General features: G+C 36.6%; 1 pseudogene; it reads right to left on the bottom strand.

Moving 5' to 3' along the window:
- Window positions 1-3,348: 3,348 nt before the first annotated feature.
- Window positions 3,349-5,858, bottom strand: LOC116566065 (annotated as a pseudogene).
- Window positions 5,859-13,442: the final 7,584 nt, after the last annotated feature.

The following is a 13,442-nucleotide window of genomic DNA, read 5'->3' as shown; positions in this document are numbered from 1 at the left end:
TGAGTCATATTGAAGTTGTAGGATTTCTTTTTTTATACTTAATATTAGTATATTACTGTTCAATAAATGCCCACGAGGAGCAAGGAAAGGTCTAAAATCAACACCCTATAATCGAAATTGAAAGAGTTAGAGGAACAAGATCAAAAAAATTCAAAAGCTAGCAGAAGACAAGAAGTAACTAAGATCAGAGTAGAACCGAAGGAGATAGGGACACAAAAAAAACCCTTTCAAAAAATCAACAAATCCAGGAGCTGGTTTTTGAAAAAAAAAAAAAAAATCAACAAAATAGGCCACTAGCCAAATTAATAGAAAAGAGAGAAGAATCAAATAGATGCAAGAAAAAACAATAAAGGGGACAGCACCACCGATTCTACAGAAATACAGACTACCACCAGAGATTACTACAAACAACTCTATGCACACAAACCAGTAAATCTGGAAGAAATAGATAAATTCCTGGACACTTGCACTCTCCTAAGACTAAACCAGGAAGAAGTTGAACCCCTGAATAGACCAATAACAAGGGCTGAAGTTGAGGCAGCAATTAATAGCCTACCAACTAAAAAAAGCCCAGGTCCAGATGGGTTTACAGCCAAATTCTACCAGACGTACAAAGAGGAGCTGGTACCATTCCTTCTGAAATTATTCCAAACAATACAAAAAGAGGGAATCCTGCCCAACTCATTGTATGAGACCAACATCATCCTAATACCAAAACTGGACAGAGACACAACTAAAAAAGAAAACTTCAGGCCAATATCCATGATGAACATCGATGCAAAAATATTCAATAAAATACTGACAGAATGCAACAGCAAATCAAAAAGCTTATTCATCATAATCAAGTAGGCTTCATCCTGGGGATGCAAGGCTGGTTCAACATATACAAGTCTATAAATATAATCCATCACATAAACAGAACCAAAGACAAAAACCACATGATTATCTCAATAGATACAGAGAAGGCCTTTGACAAAATTCAACAGCCCTTTATGCCAAAAACCCTCAATAATCTAGGTATTGATGGTACGTATCACAAAATAATAAAAGCTATTTATGACAAACCCACAGCCAATATCATACTGAACAGGCAAAAACTGGAAGCATTCCCTTTGAAACCTGGCACAAGACAAGGATGCCCTATCTCACCACTCCTATTCAATATAGTATTGCAAGTTCTAGCTAGAGCAATCAAGCAAGAAAAAGAAATAAAGGGTATTCGATTAGGAAAGGAGGAAGTCAAATTGTCTCTATTTGCAGATGACATGATAGTATATTTAGCAGACCCCATCCTCTCAGCCCAAAATCTCCTGAAGCTGATAAGCAACTTCAGCAAAGTCTCAGGATACAAATCAATGTGCAGAAATCACAAGCATTTCTATACACCAATAACAGACTAACAGAGAGCCAAATCAAAAGTGAACTCTCATTCACAATTGCTACGAAGAGAACAAAATACCTAGGAATACAACTAACAAAGGATGTAAAGGACCTCTTCAAGGAGAACTACAAAACTCAATGAAATAAGAGAGGACACAAACAGATGGAAAAACATTCCATGTTCATGGTTGGGAAGAATCAACATCATGAAAATGGCCATACTGCCTAAAGTAATTTATAGATTCAATGCTATCCCCATCAAGCTACCAATGACCTTCTTCACAGAACTGGAAAAAAACATTTCAAACTTCATATGGAACCAAAAGAGAGCCCACTTAGCCAAAACAATCCTAAGCAAAAAGAACAAAGCTAGAGGTATCATGCTGCCTGACTTCAAACTGTACTACAAGGCCATGGTAATCAAAACAGCATGGTACTGGTACCAAAACAGAGATATAGACCAATGGAACAGAACAGAGACCTCAGGAGCAACAACACATATCTACAATCATCTGATCTTTGACAAACCTGAGAAAAACAAACAATGGGGAAAGGATTCCCTGTTTAATAAATGGTGTTGGAAAAACAGGCTAGCCATGTGCAGAAAGCAGAGACTGAACCCCTTCCTGACACCTTACACTAAAATTAACTCCAGATGGATTAAAGATCTAAACATAAGACCTAACACTATAAAAACCCTAAAAGAAAACCTAGGCAAAATCATTCAGGACCTAGGCATAGGCAAGGACTTCATGGCTAAAACACCAAAAGCAATGGCAACAAAAGCCAAAATAGACAAATGGGATCTAATTAAACCCCAGAGCTTCTGTACAACAAAGGAAACAATCATTAGAGTGAACTGGCAACCAACAGAATGCAAAAAAATTTTTGCAATCTACCCGTCTGACAAAGAGTTAATATCCAGAATCTGCAAAGAACTGAAACAGACTTACAAGAAAAAAAACAAACCCATTCAAAAGTGGGTAAAGGATATGAACAGACACTTTACAAAAGAAGACATCTATGAGGCAAACATATGAAAAACTGCTCATTATCACGGGTCATTAGAGAAATGCAAATCAAAACCACATTGAGATACCATCTCACACCAGTTAGAATGGCGATCATTAAAAAAATCAGGAGACAACAGATGCTGGAGAGGATGTGGAGAAATAGGAACACTTTTACACTGTTGGTGGGAGTGCAAATTAGTTCAACCATTGTGGAAGACAGTGTGGCGATTCCTCAAGCATCTAGAAATAGAAATTCCATTTGACCCAGCAATCCCATTATTGGGTATATACCCAAAGAATTATAAATTGTTCTATTATAGACATATGCACATGTGTGGTCATTGCGGCGCTGTTTATAATAGCAAAGACCTGGAACCAACCTAAATGCCTATCAACGATAGAATAGATAAAGAAAATGTGGCACATATATATCACATTTGCAGCCATAAAATACTATGCAGCCATTAAAAAATGATGAGTTCATGTCCTTCATAGGGACATGGATGAATCTGGAAACCATCATTCTCAGCAAACTGACACAAGAACAGAAAACCAAACACCAAATGTTCTCACTTATAAGTGGGTGTTGAACAATTAGAACACATGGACACAGGGAGAGGAGCACCACACACTGTGGTCAGTTGGGGGGTGACTAGGGGAGGGCCAGCGGGGGGTAGGGAGGGTGGGGAGGGATATTGAGGGGATAAATACCAGATATAGGTGATGGGGGGATGAAGGCAGCAAACCACATTGCCATGTATGTACCTATGCAACAATCCTGCATGACCTGACATGTACCCCAGAACCTAAAGTAAAATAATAATAATAATAATAAAACAAAAAATAGAGTAAAATTATCTTATAAAAATATATAATAAGATCTTATAAGAAACTCTGAATGTATTGACGCTTGATAATTGTCCTAAGTAGAGCACAATAAAACAGTAGTGATTGGCTAAGTTCCATCAATTTTTTTAAAAATTCTTTTTGACTTTTTCTCCTGGTCTTCTGTTATCCTTTCTGCAGGTTGTTTCTTCAACCCCTTTGTTTTCCTAGTTTGTAGTTTGCTTAGATTTTTCTTCTGCATATGAATCCTTCCATAAATTGTACCAAAAGTATCATGGGAGATCTTCTTCTTTGGCATCAGAACTTTTGGCATTTTTATAGATGATTTTTAAAGGTCATTCAATGCCAGGTGTGTCCTCTTCAGAACTGGATCCAATGAGGGTCCCGTCTCTTCCAATTCAATCCATAGTGTTCTGCAACCAAATTTCTTCAACAGCAACTTATAACTTCAAAAGTAAATCTTCCCATTCAGTGTAGTGAAATGCAGAACATACTCTAATACAGCCAGATGGATACTGTGGGGCCTCTGAAGAAATTAGTAAGAAGACATTTTAGTCTTCTATAATCTTCTGTTACATCAAAATCATCACCAACAAATATTAGCATGGGTTTTGTTCCCCTGGGTCATTTACTGTTCTTAATGTCTTTTAGGGAGACAAAATTCTCAATACCTAATTCAATCATATCCAATATATAGTAGTCATACATATGACCTATCACTAGATTATTTAGCCACTTCTTATTAGGGGAGCCAAACATGAATAAAGAACAATCTGACTTTGTTGAAAAGAATTCCAATGATGTCTGATCCTCAAAAGGTCTTGTAACATTTTTCTTTTTATGCAGTACACTGTATGGTTTTTTCAGTGCATACACATCTTTTAAGTACTTGTATCCCTGTTGCATTTGCATTTCCCCCTTTAATTAGCATGATGTTTTAAATATTTTCATTGAGTTTCAATTCTTCTCAAGTAATATCTTGGCTCTTCTCATTTTGGGCTTTACAACTTGATCCAGAGTGTCCGTCTCTACCACTACCTGCAACTTTTAACTAGGTGAATGCATAGGTACCCGGTGGTTACGAGCGCAGGAACAGGAGGACAAGCTCTGGGATTTCTAAGAGAAGGCACACCTGTTTCCTAGATGCTGAGCTATTCCTATACACCCTTCACAGAAAATAGTTTTTCTAGACATCGTGTCCATCCTAGAGGCTCATCTCTCCTCAATATACCTGGCTCTCTCTTAACCATTTTTCCACTCAATTTCCATCTCCTCCATGAAGCCTTTCCTTACTACTAAAGCAATCATTTCTTTCTTTGAGCTCATAGCAATTAATATCTGCATAAAATTTTGTTTTTCCTCGTGTACTGCCTAATGAGAATTCATGTTAGTACATTATTTTTAATGGGTAAGTGTGTCATTTCTTTGTATTAAAAAGTAACAGTGGGCAAGAGGAATAAAATGTTATAAGTAATTGGCATTAAAATATGGAAAATAGACACTCATTCTTTTGTATGCAGGAGGATAATTGCAGGGACCAAAAGGTCCAGGTTATTTTATACCTTGCAGAATCTCACTCTGTCACCCAGGCTGGCATGCAGTGGTGTGATCTTAGCTCACTGCAACCTCTGCCTCCAGAGTTCAAGCAATTCTTTATGCCTCAGCCTCTCAAGTAGCTGGGACTACAGGCGTGCACCACCATGCCTGGTTAATTTTTTGTATTTTTAGTAGAAATGGGGTTTCACCATGTTGGCCAGTTTCGTCTCAAACTCCTGACCTCAAGTGATCCACTCGCCTTGACCTCCCAAAGTGCTGGGATTACAGGAGTGAGTCACCACACCCGGTTACCTCACAGTCATATTGACATCCCTAGCAGAACACTTTTAGTTGTGTTGTTGGATATAGCAGTCTCTGGGCCTTTTATGTTCTCACAAAAATTAAGACTTTTATTTATAAGCATAAAAGTGGAAAATTGGTCAGGGACAGTGCAGGCATTTCTAGTAATTTTGGCTCTGCAGCCCCCCTGGTTATATTTATCTTCCAAATTTAAAAATATACTTTCAACAAATTGAGTCCTTGGCATCATTCTTATTCTACCACTAAGAGTGGCAAGTGTGGTACCATTAGGATGGTAATTTTATGTGTTGACCCCCACTAAAAGTCAAATTCAGATTCATTCCACTCACAGTGCCAACCATGTGGTAATCTTCATCTAGTTCCTGAGATGTAACCTAGATTTCAGTGGACAAAATGTAATGTGAAGTCTCCATATCCTGTTACCTAGTTCTAAGTGATCAGTCCTCCACTGTTGAGTATCAAATATCTACATTTATCATACCAGATCTTAATCATTGTCAACTGTGCAAAAAGATTTCCTTAGAAATTTTTATATGCATTAAATTCTGGAAATTCTCAGGTATGTTTCCCTAAAATCTGTAAGTGCTGCTGCTGTCTTGTGTGCACACATACAAATTGTAATTTAAAAGGTCTGTTTAACATTTAGGTTTAGATCATTTGGAGGATGAGTCCAGAATGAAACCATAGAAGAGAAACTTTGAATGAAAGGATTTATGTATCTCCTACTTGTATTGCAAAAGCAAGAACTGAGTTCTCATTCATGCAGTTTAGTCTGGTGATTTCAAGTGTGTCATGGGAAGAACGCTTGAATCTTTATCCCTATCTCTGAGCATGGTTTATTTGAAGCATTTGTAAAAATGTACATAATATCTAGTATTCTTTCTTCTCACATATTAAGCTTTGATTAACATACGGTAATAATGTAGCATTGTTGCGCTGTCAGAATCTTAAAAAGCAGGAAATAGAGAGTACAAAACACACATGTGCGAATGGAGCTAAAATTGCTTTCCTCCAAATAAGCAAGTTTTTCACCTAGATTATTTTCAATTATAGAAATTGGTTATATCCTCATGGAAAGAGCTAGTGGTTTAAGAAGAAACTTACACTGTCTGAGGTATTTCATAATATGACAGAAATAGGCAAAACAAAAAGAAAGTTTATACTTAATACAAAAAATAAAAGATTTATTATGCCAATGTAGAGAGAAACAAGTTTGAAAAATTTCAGCACCAAGGATAATTTTTATTATATAATAAGTGCACAAAAACAGAGTTTGGAAAAGGAATGATTTTCAACCACTTTTTCTAGCATAATACTAAAATAACAACAGAAATTAAAATGAGGCAAATTGTTGCAAAAGAAAGAGACTATCATAAAAGATAGCAAGTAAATTTATTCAGCATTCATTATATCGTCCTGTTTGCAGCACTACATTTGAAATTGTGTCAGCACTTACATTAGAAGCCTGGACTTTGAGGAATTTGGAATTTGGCCAATAAAAGATCATTCTGAACTAAAAGCTGGCACAGAAAATTTCCTCCCATGAGCAAAAGTTGTTTTCATTATTTCTTCTTCATCATTGTCTTCTTTTTTCTTCCCTTTTTACAAAATTCCATAAAACCTCATCTGGTTGCTTTTAAGCTTGGATATCTAGAGTAAAAGTTAAGAGAGCCAACCCAATGATTTGAAGACAATACATCTTTTGTCCATCTGGGCAAAATTTGTATTTGGTATTTTATGTGAAGGAGCCATATGATTCAATTGGGAGTATTTAAATAAAGACTAAAAACTAATTTCAAAAGACCTCTCAGTCATTGCCTCTAATAATGAAGTTAAAAGGAAGAAAATGAGGGTGAGAGAGAGCTTATTCACTTACTCCCAATATTGTGCACATTACTTTAGAGCTATTAATAAAAACTGTTCTTCACAGCACTTCTGCATTGTTTCATACCCATTTATTTTACAGCTTTACTGATGTATTTTTTATATATAATAAAATTAGCTCATTTTAAGTGTATAGTTCTATGACTTTTGGTAAATATGAATAGTCATCCAACTACCACCAACCAAAGTCATGTTCCAGAACAATTTCATCAGCACAAGAAGTTCTCTTATCCTACTTGCCAGCTATTGCCTACTGATCTGGATTTTTTTTTTTTTTTTTTTTTTTTTTGCTACTACTGATCTGCCTTTTCTAGAATTTGCTATAAATGAAATCAGATAGTATATAATTTATTATATCTGTGTCTAAGTGGTTTCACATTGCATGATGCTTTTGAGAGCCATCATCACCTTGCATGAATCAGTAGTCTTTTCCTTCATTTTGCTGAGTAGTATTCCCTTGTCTGGATGTACCAGAGTTTGTTAATCCATTAATGAGTCATAGACATTTGGAGCTATTTCCAGTTCGAGACTATTATGAATAAAACTATTATACATACATGTGCAGGCCTTTATGTAGGCATGTTTCTACTTCTCTTGGGTAAAAACGTCAGGGCCGGATTGTTGGCTTGTAGGATAAATGCATGTTCAACTTTATATGGAGCTGCCAAACTGTTTTCAAAAGTGGGTGTGCCATCTTGTATTTCCACCAGCAATGTATGAGGGTTCTAGTTTCTCTACAGCTGTCTCTTCTGAAAGTTTCTTAAAATCCACCTTGTCTGATATAAGTTTAGCCACCAAAAGACTTCTTTAGTTATCCCAGTGTTTGTGTACTGATATCCAACTGTGCTTATTTGCCGTTTGTATATTTTCTTTCATAAGTTGTTTCTTTAGACCTATGAGCCCCCCTTTTTTATTGGGTGTTTGTCTTTTTATTATTAAGTTGAAAGGCTTCATTATATATTTTAGAAAAGAGTTCTTTGTCAGATATACGTTTAGCAAATGTTTTATACAAATGGTTTGCTTCCCATTTCATATTAATGGTATTTTTTTGATCAGCAAACCTTTTAAGTTTTATGAAGTGCAATGTATATATTTTCATTTATGATTTATTTACTCTGTGTGCTATGAAAACTTTGCCTAACTCTTCTCTAAGACTTTCCCATTTTCTTCTCAATTTTTTATAGTTTCAGTTTGGGTCTCTTATATATTTCAAATTAATATGTGTGTTATTCCATTTTGCATCTCCGTGAAGGAATACTCAAGGCTGGCCAATTTATAAAGATGAGAGGTTTATTTTGGCTCACAGTTCTGTAGGTTATACACGAAGCATGCTGCCAGCACCTGTTTCTGGTGAGGGCTTCAGGAAGCTTACAATCATGGCAGAAGGTAAAGGGGGAGCAGGTGTTATATATCACATGATAAGAACAGGAGCAAGAGAGGAGGTAAGAGGTGCCACGTTATTTTAAACAGCCAGATCTGGCATGAACTAATAGAGTGACAACTCACTCATTATGGTGAAACAGCACCATGCTATTCTTGAAGGACCCACCCTCATGACCCAAACTCCTCCCACTAGGCCCACCTCCAACACTGGAGGTCACATTTCAACATAAGATTTGGAAGAGACAAAACATCCAAACCATATCAATGTGTATGCTGTATCTAGTTTTGTTTGTCTCAAGATTTTTAAATTTCCCTGTTAATTTATTTGATCTATTGGCTATTCAAGAACATGTTTAATTTCAATGTATTTGTGAATTTTCAAAGATTTCTCTTGGTATTTGTTTCTAGTTTCATACTATAGTGGCTAGAAAAGATACTTGATATGATTTTGGTCTTCTTAAATTTGTTAAGACTTGTTTTGTGGCTTAATATATGATCTACCCTGGATGATGTTCTTTGTGCATTTGAACATTTGGAGCTATTTGTGCAATTGAACAAAGGATATTATTCAGGATAGATCATATATTAAGCCATAGAACAAGTCTTCATATTTTGCTGTTGGATGCAACGTTCTGTATTTGTGTGTTCCGTCTCTTTGGTCTATAGTGTTGTTGAAGTCCACAGTTTCCTTAGTGATTTTCTATCTGGATGATCTATCCATTGTTTAAAATGGTGTGTTAAAGTCCCTTATTAATATTGTATTGCTATCTATTTCTCTTTTCAGTTCTGTTAACATTTGTTTTATATATTTAAATGCTCCTGTACTGGGAATATTTATATGATTTATGCTCATTATATTGTCTTGATGGGTTGACTTTGTTATCATTATATAATGACCTTCTATATTGTGATATTTTTTAACTTGAAACCTATTTTGTCTCATGTAAGCATAGCCACCCCTGCACTCTTTTTGTTACTTGTTACATGGACTGTTTCTTTCTATCCTTAGTCTTTCAGCTCTGTGTGTCTATAAAACTAAAGTGTCTTTTCATTGGAGAATTTAATCTATTTGCAATTAAATAATTACTGATAAGTAAAGACTTACTACTGCCAGTATGTTGTTTTCTGCCTGCCACTTATTTCTGAAGGAATCATTTCTTTATTATTTGTCTCTTGTTGTCTTCCTTTGTGATTTTGATGATTTTTTTTGTAGAGGCATGGTTTAATTTCTTTATCTTTTTTGTATTTTCTGTGTGGTTATCATGAAGCTTACATAAAACATCTGACAGCAGTCTATTTTGATCTGGTAATAACTTCAAATTCATATAAAAACTGTACACTTTATTCTCCCCCTACATTTTATGTTATTAGAGCTGCAATTTCCATCTTTTATATAGTGTGTATTCATTAACAAACTATTTTATAATTATTTGTAATACTCATCATTAAACTTTTATAAGAATCAAAAGATAGTTATGCACTACCATTACAGTATTAAAGTATTCTGAATTTAACTATTTTAACCTTTATAGTGGTTTTTATACTTTCATGTGTTTCATATTGTGTAGCATAGTTTTGTTTTAACTTGAAGAATTCCCTTTAGCATTTCTGGTACAGCAGGTCTAGGAGTGAAGAACTCCCACAGCTTTTGTTTGTCTGGGAAAGTCTTCATCCCTCTTTTTTTTTCTGAAAAACAGACTGGCCTGGTATAGTATTCTTGGTTGGCAGATATTTTTTCTTTCTGCACTTTGGCTACATCGTCCTACTCTCTCCTGGGCAGTAATGTTTCTGCTGAAAAATCCACTGATAGTCTTGTGGAGATTCCCTTATATGTGACTAGTTGCTTTGTTCTTGCTACTTTCCAAATTCTCTTTTTGTCTTTGTCTTTTGAATATTTAACTGTAATCTGTTTCAGGGAAGATCTTTTAGTAATTTATCTATTTGAGTTCTTTTGGGCTTCATGGATCTGGATGTTCATTTTCCACTCCAGACTTGGGATGTTTTCTGTCATTATTTCTTTAAATAAGCTTTCTTGCTTTTTGTTTTTTTGCTGATTCTCCTGGGATTCTCACCATGCAAATTTTGGCTTGCTTAATGATGTCCCATAAGTTCTGTAGGCTTTTTTCATTCTTTTTCTTTTTTTCCTTCATTCTTTTTCTTTTTTTAAGATTTTATTCTTCTGACTGGGTAATTTCAAATAAGCTGTCTTTGAGTTCACTGATTTTTTTTCTTCTGTTTCATCAAGTCTGCTGTTAAAGCTCTCCATAAAACTTTTCAGTTGAGCATTGTGTTATTTATCTCTAGAATTTTTGTTTGGTTCTTTGTATGATTTCTTTCTTTATCGAATGTCTTCTTTTGTTTGTGCATTGTTCTCCTAATTTCATTTACTTGTGTATCTGTGTTCCCCTGTCGCTCACTGAGCTTCCTTAAGATGTTTACAGTTGTCCCTCAGTGTACATGAGGAATTGGTTCCAGAACTGCCCACATAAACCAAAAAGCATTCATACTATAATCCTGCAGAACCCACACATATGAAAGTCAGCCTTCTGTAAACACAGGTTTCACTTCCTGTGAATACTGCATTTTTGATTCACGTTTGGTTAAAAAAAAATTTGTGTAGGTAGACCTGCACAGCTCAAATGAGTTATTCAAGAGTCAGCTGTATTTTGAATTATCTATGTTGTGGATCTCTATTTCTTTAAGGGTCCATTACTGGTGATTTATTTTTTCACTTTGGTGGTGTCATGTTTCCCTGATTATCTGTGATCCTCTGATCCTGCATTGGTGTCTGTTCATTTGAAGAAGCAGGCGCTTCTTCCATTCTTTTAAGACTGGCTTTATCCAGGAAAACCCTTCACCAATCAAGGAAACATGACACCACCAAAGTGAAAAAAATAAATCACCAGTAACTGACACTTACAAAACAGAGTTCCATAAACATAGATAATTCAAAATACAGCTGACTCTTGAACAACATGCTTTAACTGTATGGGTGTACCTACAGTTTTTTTTTTTTTAACCAAACATGAATGAAAAATGCAGTATTCACAGATTCCATAGTTTTTGGCAGGCCATCTTGTGGGGCTAACAGGTACCAGCCTGGCACTAGGGTTGGCCAGCCTGAAGCCTGTGTCTGTGGGTGCTATCCTGGAGCCTAGGGCCACCAGGACCAGTCTGGTGCTGGGGTGGGCCTGAAGGCTGGGTTATAAGAACTGACATAGAACTTGGGTTCATGTGCTGGCTTAGAGCCTGTCTTTTGGAGCAATTTGGAGCCTTGTTCCGTGGGGCCTGACCTGGCACCAGGGTCCACCAGATAGGCCTGGACTCAGGGTCTGCTGAGGTAGGCTTGGATCCCAGTTTTTTTAAGCATGGAGGTATTGTAGCCGGCCTGAAGCCTGGGTCCATGGGGGCTGGCTAGGCACCAGGTATGGTTGGAACAAGTATCTGATGGGGCTGGTCTGGAGCCTGGGCTCTGCTGGTGCCAGTCTGATGCTGGGGTGGGCCTGAACGCTGGATCCATGGGTGCAGGCCTGAAGTTTAGAGCTACAGGGGCTTGTCTGGCACCTGATCAGGCCTGAAGCTTGATGCTGGCCTGGAACCTAGGGACCAAGGGGATCGCTGGACACTGCCATAGGCCTGGAGCCTGGCGCTGTTCATGTAAATTTTAGTCAACTTGTTTATCTCTCAAAAAAAGTTTTCTTTTTAATCCTACTGGAATTTTTATTGAGACTACGATGTATCTATAGATCAGTTTGGCAAGAATTGCCATTTGAACAGCATTGAGTCTTCCACTGCATGAACATGGCTTGCCTCACTATTTTGCCAGAGTGGGAGGTTAGGGATTCTTTAATTTATCTCAGAAATGATTTGTTTGTAGATTTAAGTGCTCAGGGTTTGTACATTATTTGTCACATGTATTCCTAAGTTTTTAAATCATTTGGCATTATAAATAAATTTTAAAATGTCATTGCCAAATTGATATTAGTTAAGTAGAAAGATAAGTGACTTGTTTTTTAACCTCGTGTCCTATGATTTTGCCAAATTCACTTAAATTGTTCCAGTACCTTTCCTTTGGATTTCTTAAGATTTTCTGATATAAATATTTCAGCCTCTATATTTCCCCATAATTACCGCTTTAGCTGCATTCCACTTTTTTTTTTTTTTCCCTGAGACAGGGTCTTAGTCTGTCACCCAGACTGAAGTGTGGTGGCATGATCATAGCTCACTGTAGCCTTGAACTCAAGTGATCCTTCTGCCTCAGCCTCCTGAGTAGCTCAGCCTCCCAAGTAGCTGAGTAGCAAGTGGTGTGCACCACCACGCCTGACTAATTTTTTAAAATTTCTTGTAGAGACAGGTGTTCTGTGTGGGAGATGTGCCAGGGGAGAAGAAGAGGCACACACACACAATACCTTTAAGGGTAAATTTAATCCTACTTTATCCCATGTAAATGACAATGCAGCTATAATAAACAAATAATATAATAAGCAAATTAATGTAATAAACAAATTGATATAAGCAAATGATATAAGTAAATTGCAATGGGAAGAAGAGAAGGAAATATATATATATACATGTATATATATATATATATATATATATATACATGTATATATATATTTACCCTTAGCAGACTGTGGAGGATTCACCATCAGACTGGGAAGCAACAACCTGGGCTCTAGAGTTGGCCACTCATCCGTGCACAGATGAGAAGCGGTCTCAGGAAGCTTTGGCACAGTCTGGGATCCTAGCTCTTTCTGTAACAGGTTGTTTGGCCTGAGGCTCAGTCACGAGGGCCCTTCATGACTGGGCTCAAGGAAGGCAAAAATATGCAATTGTCTCATGTTTTTCAATAACTAACATTTAGGAATAGATTGAAATAGAGATTTCTCTGAAACAATTCTGAATTAACGCTTCAAGGGGCTCACACAACCTCTTCTGGGACTTGGTGACAGTTGTTTGTGTCCATGTTCAAGTGAGTTCAAATTTAGTATTTAACTTTTCCTCTACAACAGGGTCATCCTGTTTTGCTCAGGCTGGTCTTGAACTCCTGTCCTCAAATGAGCCTCCTACCTCAGCCAC

This window comes from Sapajus apella, unplaced genomic scaffold, assembly GCF_009761245.1.
Source record: "Sapajus apella isolate SASKATOON/1434 unplaced genomic scaffold, GSC_monkey_1.0 scaffold42, whole genome shotgun sequence".
NCBI classification, from domain to species: domain Eukaryota; kingdom Metazoa; phylum Chordata; class Mammalia; order Primates; family Cebidae; genus Sapajus; species Sapajus apella.
The sequence above is the reverse complement of the archived record's forward strand: the minus strand, read 5'-3'. Positions and strand labels throughout refer to the sequence as shown.